Here is a 7,500-nt window from a genome sequence, read left to right as displayed (position 1 = left end):
TCTGTTCGTTTATATGTACGATCGCTACGTTTGTTAATAGGCAAAATGTTTCTGTAGATTATCCTTTCACAGATTTTAAATAAGGCACCGTCTCTTGAAGTGGATCGCTCTCACTTGTCAGCTGAATATAATAATTATTATTATTATTATTATTATTATTATTATTATTATTATTATTATTATTATTATTATTCATAAGATGAACATTATTCATATGGAACAAGCCCATAAAAGGGGCCAATGACTTGAAATTCAAGCTTCCAAAGGATATGGCGTTCTTTTGGAAGAAGTAAGAGGAGGTAAAGGGAACTACAGAAAGAAGAGATCTCACTTATTAAAAAAAAAAAAAAATTAATAAATTAATTAATGAATAGATAAAAATGTATTAAAATGCAAGGAGAATTAGTATTAGGGTAATAGTGCATTGCGTCTTTCTTTGAAGTGTCTGAGTTCACCAATCGACATCCTCTGGGGAGGTTGTTCCACAGTCCAACGGTAGAGGATAAAGGACTGGAACTGAGTAGTTCTTACAACGAGGCAAATTTACTGCATATTGGTACATGTTCAGCTAAATCTTAAAAAAATATGATCAAGAGAAGGTTAGACTGAAGTCCATCGATAAAAAAAAATAAAGGGGCGTAATAAAAGGTATAAAGATTGAAGATAAAAAAAACTAAGTCTGTAAAAAGGCAGAAATGGGTACAGAAAAGATTGAAAATATTAATTATGAGGTTTGGCTGACACAGCTCATTGCCTGACCTTGTCGAACGCATTATGAACATCGAGTATAATAACAAAAGAATGCCGCAAGTCTCCTCTTGGGGAAACCCGTAGGGGTTGAAGGCCAGTTGCACTTCAGGTGCACTGTAGGCATTACTAGGGGCTGCAAAGCAGCCTACGGCCTCTACCTGCAACCCTTTCATTCCTTTCTTTCACTGTACCAATTTATATTATCTTCTTCCATCTTGCTATCCCCTTCTAAAATTATTTCATAGCGCAACCAAGAATTTTCATCCTGGTTACGCCTTTGTAACCTTTTGCTCTCAATTTTTCCTCTGTGCTGAATTAACCCTAGGTCCAGCGCTGGCCTTTGGCCCAAAAACTCTACATTCCATTCTCTTGGGAAGTAAATGATGACTAATAAAATCCCGTGGAAATTGCAAAGACTAAGAGCCAGTTTTTGAACATGACCAAATTGCCCAAAAGTATCATCTCATTTCAGTAATATTTCTTTGGTGTTCTTGCTTTGATTACTACCTCTATCTATCTCTCTCTATATATATATATATATATATATATATATATATATATATATATATATATATGTATATATATTATATATATATATGTGTATATATGTATAATATACTATATATATGTATATACTGTATATACATTAAGATACATACATATATATATATATATATATATATATATTGTTATATATATATATATATATATATGATGTATGTATGTGCTATATATCTTTGACACACTTCGAAAACTGGATAACTGCGAAAGGAATATTTCGGCTTACACTTGGGACAGAATATCATCGTTACGCATTCTGACGTATTTACCTATGATGGAAAACCCGTATTTTCCTCTGTTACAGAGTTACAGGCCGGTGTAAAAATCCAGTTATTCAAGGCAAAGTACTTTACACCTGTTTGTATGTGAATTTGCGCTCACGTATAACATTCTTAGAACCATTATATAAAGGTTGATATTGTACTCCTCGCGCGTTTGTTAAAACACAGCTTCTGCTCTCTCTCTCTCTCTCTCTCTCTCTCTCTCTCTCTTCTCTCTCTCTCCTGTGGGTGGGTATTTTATGATATGGAATTTTTCATTAACTATTTAATGACCTTCATAGATTCCATTTGATTGAGTGCCCTGTACTGTTATTATTATTATTATTATTATTATTATTATTATTATTATTATTATTATTATTGCTCAAGACAAACCTGTTCTTTGGGGATTTGAACCGCTCACCCATGATATACCCTTTCTAGAGCAAAAAGGGTTGATACTTGCCAGACTTTATTTTGTTTATCAGGAAGTATATTTTTGCGAATTTTTGGGGAGTTAGATGATACATGCTGCCAATTTTGGAAGCTGATGTATATCCTCAGCATTTTTTGACTGAAAGAGCTACAGTTTGGTTAATTTTTTTTATATGAAAGCGTACATTTTCAGATTTTATTTTATTTTATTTTTTTTTGAGCAGAAATCACACATTTTTGCCAAAGTTTTTCTCTTAAAGGATATATTTTCAGCATTTTTGGAAGCTGAAAAAGCTTACATTTTTGTCAAATTTCTTATATTAAAGCATATATTTTCTGCATTTTTTTTTGCTGAAAAAGTGTAATTTTTTGCCAAAGTTTCTCCCTGAATCCTTGTATTTTCAGCATTTCTCGGAGTTGAAAGCGTATATTTTTGCCAATTTTTTTATCCAGCGTTACCTTCTTGGAGCAGAGGAATAGGGGAATAAACGTTGACTTTCACTCGCGGAGCTGAGACCAGTGTTACCTTCTCAGAGTAGAGGAATAAACACTGACATTGACTCACGAAGCTAAGGCCAGTGTTACCTTCTCAGAGTAGAGGAATAAACACTGACATTCACGCACTAATACTGACGTTCACTCACGAAGCTAAGGCCAGTGTTACCTTCTCAGAGTACAGGAGTAAACACTGATATTCACTCACTAATACTGACATGAACCCACGAAGCTAAGGCCAGTGTTACCTTCTCAGAGTAGGCTCAGGTTAGATGAATAAGCGCCGTTTTGTTATTCTGGCCCCTCTGGTAATTAAATTCAATGCCTACGTTCATTTCGCCTCGTCAAAGGCGGAGAGGACCTCTTCACGATTTCTGTTCTCTCAAGTTTCTGGGCGACTCTTCCCCTCGTTATAGAAGCAACGCGGCGAAAACTAATTAACTAAATATATATATCTCTTGCTTCTTTGAAGCTACGCATTTCCACTTGAAAGGGAATTTAATGAAAAGGGGTAATTGGGCCGTACGGGGAGAGAGAGAGAGAGAGAGAGAGAGAGGCGGTTATGCCAAGACATTTGATATGGTTCACAATTGATTTCAGTAGACATTTTTTTTTTCGTTTTATTGTACAACTGTTATTTACACATACATACAGTACATCCATACAATTCCGTTGACCCTTGTAGTGAATATCAGGATCTGTTAATTATTCGACATAGGGTCGCAGCCACCAATGAAAGCGGGTATGGAGCCAGTAACCCCATGTCGAAATATTAACAGTGAGCCGTTAGATGAAATATATATATATATATATATATATATATATATATATATATATATATATCATATATGTACATATACATACATATATATATATATATATATATATATATATATATATATATATATATATATATATATATATTACATATTAATATTACAATAATACATTGCTATATATATATATATATATATATATATATATATATATATTATATATATATATATATAATATAATACATCTGTGTAAAATAGGCTCGCACGGCGCTCACATGCAGCAAGAGTCAACGACTTGCATGCAGTCGTAGCCATCAACATTTTCGTCTCCAGTTCTGTACCATCGCATGATCGCTGCAGGCAAAAGGGTTTTGCATTGTAATGGGTTCATTCATTCTAAATGTTGTTTGTTCTACATGGCCTTCGCCGTCGTGGTTCTTGATTCTGACGACGAAGGTTCTGCTTGAAATGTAGATATTTCATCGATCAATCACTGACGTGGTGTCGTTTGTTGCCTCGTGGTTATAAATCGTTTGACTGTTCTTGTTTTATTGCAGTGGTTCCTGTTTGCTTTTTGGGTAATATTCAATGTATTCTGCTTGTTTATAAGGGCGTAGTGTTTGTTCACATGTGTTCCGTATCGTTTGACTGTTCTTGTTTTATTGTAGTTGTTCCTGTTTGTTTTTGTTAATCGCCAATGTTCTCCTTGTTTATAAGGAATTATATTTGTTTCTGTTTGTTTTTGTTAATCGTCGATATTCTCCTTGTTTATAAGGAATTATATTTGTTCCTGTTTGTTTTTGTTAATCGTCAATATTCTCCTTGTTCATAAGGAATTATATTTGTTCCTGTTTGTTTTTGTTAATCGTCGATATTCTCCTTGTTTATAAGGAATTATATTTGTTCCTGTTTGTTTTTGTTAATCGTCAATATTCTCCTTGTTTATAAGGAATTATATTTGTTCCTGTTTGTTTTTGTTAATCGTCAATATTCGCCTTGTTTATAAAGAATTATATTTGTTCCTGTTTGTTTTTGTTAATCGTCAATATTCGCCTTGTTTATAAGGAATTATATTTGTTCCTGTTTGTTTTTTGGTAATACTCAACTGTGCTCCGCTTTTTTATAAGGAACTGTATTCGTTCCTGTTTGATTTTTGGTGGTTTTCAATGGTGTTCTGTTTGTTTATGAAGAATTGTATTTGCTCCTGTTTCTTTTTGGTAATATTCAATTACGTTATGTTTGTTTATAAGGAATAGTATTTGTTCCTGTTTGTTTTTGGTAATTTTCAATGGTGTTCTGCTTGTTTATAAGGAATTGTATTTGTTCCTGTTTGGTTTTGGTAATATTCAGTTTTGTTCTGCTTGTTTGTAAGGAATTGTATTCGTTCCTGTTTGTTTTTTGGTAATATTCAATATACAGTATTCTGGTTGTTATGAGGAATTGTATTTGTTCCTGTTTGTTTTTTGGTAATATCCAATTGTTCTGCTTGTTTATAAGGAATTGTATTTGTTCCTGTTTGTTTTTTGGTAATATTCAATTAATTGTGTTCTGCTTGTTTATAAGGAATTGTATTCGTTCCTCTTTCCTTTTGGTAATATTCAGTTGTGTTCTGCATGTTTATAAGGAATTGTATTCGTTCCCGTTTGTTTTTTGGTAATATTCATTATATTCTGCTTGTTATAAGGAATTGTATTCGTTCCTGTTTCTTTTTGGTAATATTCAATTGCGTTCTGCTTTTTATACGGAATTGTATTTGTTCCTGCTTCTTTTTGGTAATGTTCGGTTGCATTTTTCTTTCTTACAAGGAATAGTACTTATGAAAATGCGGTACATATAGCTTTTGTTTATTTTGTATTCCACGAAAATTCTTTACCAGAAGATCAAGATTTCAATTATGTTATTTCCCGGCATCGTAAAATCGTGCGTTTTAGGAATTTCATCCTCAGTTAGGCTGTTTTGCTATACTGTGTACCACAACCAGAGTTATTAAAGGTTGCATACATACTGGCATTTGTGTATGACCCTATGTATATATATATAGTGTATGCATGCATACACACACATATATATATGCACGTATACTGTACATATATTATACATATATATTTATATATTCATATATTTATATATGTTTATATATACAAAAATGGGAAAAATATAAAAGAAGAAGAAGAAGAAGAAGAAGAAGAAGAAGATATACATGTGTAAACGAATATATATATATATATACATACATTTACTGTATATACATATATATGTATTTATATGTATATGTAAATATATATGTATATATATATATTAACTTTATCACATACACAATTGTTCTGTGTATTAGTAGAATTATATAGTGACTATTCAATGATAGATTTAATGGAGTATTTATTCAGAAAAAGTTGATGAGCTTTCTGGACAAACAGTCCACATTATCAAGTCCAAGAAAGCTTGTAACTTTTTCTGAATAAATACTCCATTAGATAGCATCCAGTTTGAATGAGGTCCTTTTTAGTAATATATATATATATATATATATATATATATATATATATATATATATATATATATATATATATATATATATATATATATATATATATATTAAACGTTTTCTGCTGAATCACCACACTTTTTACCATTTGGAATTCAACCCCATTCAAGCGCATGTTCCCATTAAAAACGCGAGGCCAACTACAGTACATACCAGGGTGGGTTAGCAATGCCCTCATTGACCTCTAGCGACTGTTTGTGTGTGCTTGCGTTCGAATCTCAGCAGCAGGAAAGGTAAGCTTTTTTTTTTTCTTATTTATCCCGTTTTACTTTCAAGATTCACTGCAATAGGCAACCAGTGTAACTGTATTAGGAAATCAAGAGGTTCAGAGTCGTTGTGGCTTATAGTAAAAGGCTAATCTGGTGAATATGATTTTAATTATATACATGATATATGAATATATGTATATATAAAAGCATTTATATATACACATATATATACATACATACATAAACACACATATATATGTATATATACATACATAAATACGGTGTACACACTGCTCTTTATTCATTAATAATAATAATCTTAGTCATATCATCATGATCATCTTTCTCATCATCATCATTATCATCATCATCATATTCATAATATTAATAATAATCATCATATTAAGAAAAATCCATTTCCACGACGCATATCCTACGTGCATTGAAATTCCCGAAATCAGGTGATAGGAGGCAGAGAGACCAGCGCAGCCTGGCGGTGGTGAATTGAAAACAGACAGGTGTCTTTTGTGGCAATGCGGAAAAAACAGGTGTCGATAACACCTGTCCTCGTATATACGAAATTGCTGCTGCTGCCGAGAATGTAGCTTTGATCCCCGTCCTGACGTACTTGAATAAGGCCGAAATTACCGTCGATATCCTTGATTTCACTGTGAGTCATTGTAATCAGCACACACCCATATACACGTATATATAATGTGTTTATCTTTACATATATATATGTGTGTGTGTTTTGTATATATATATGTGTATCCTAGTTACACTGTGAGTATATGTATGTATATATATACACGTAGATATGTTTATTTACATATTCTTTCTTTTCTTCTTTTAATATATTTTTCCCCATTATGCATATATATGTATATATATATATATATATATATATATATATATATATATATATATATATATATATATATATATATATTTATATATACATATATATACACATATATATATATATAATATATATATATATACATATATATATATATATATATATATATATATATATATATATATATATATATATATATATATTATATATAAAGACATGATCACACAGCAGTCAGCAGAAAGGAATTAGGGTTTCGAGGTCAAGCAAGTAAAGAAAAAAACACAGATAACAAGTTTGAAGAAAATGACCGAAGAATTTAAATAGGTACTTCAGAAACAACAAGAAAGAAGTTATTCTGTAGTGAAGTGAATGCTCTTTGCGCCTGTGTCCCAAGACCTAGTTCGTGCCGCTCAGTGCCACAAGTTCCTCTCCTTGGACCGAATATTAGAAAAACGGAGCCACACTCCGCAATGGTAATTTTTCTGTCTTGGATGCGCCTTGCATTTTAATACATTTTTATCTATTAATTTATTATTTATTAATTCAGTTTTTTTTTTTTTAATAAGTGAGATGTCTTCTTCCTAATTAACACGATATTCTTTGGAAACTT

The sequence above is a fragment of the Macrobrachium rosenbergii genome, chromosome 53 (assembly GCF_040412425.1).
Source record: "Macrobrachium rosenbergii isolate ZJJX-2024 chromosome 53, ASM4041242v1, whole genome shotgun sequence".
NCBI classification, from domain to species: domain Eukaryota; kingdom Metazoa; phylum Arthropoda; class Malacostraca; order Decapoda; family Palaemonidae; genus Macrobrachium; species Macrobrachium rosenbergii.
This window is presented reverse-complemented; position numbering follows the sequence as displayed.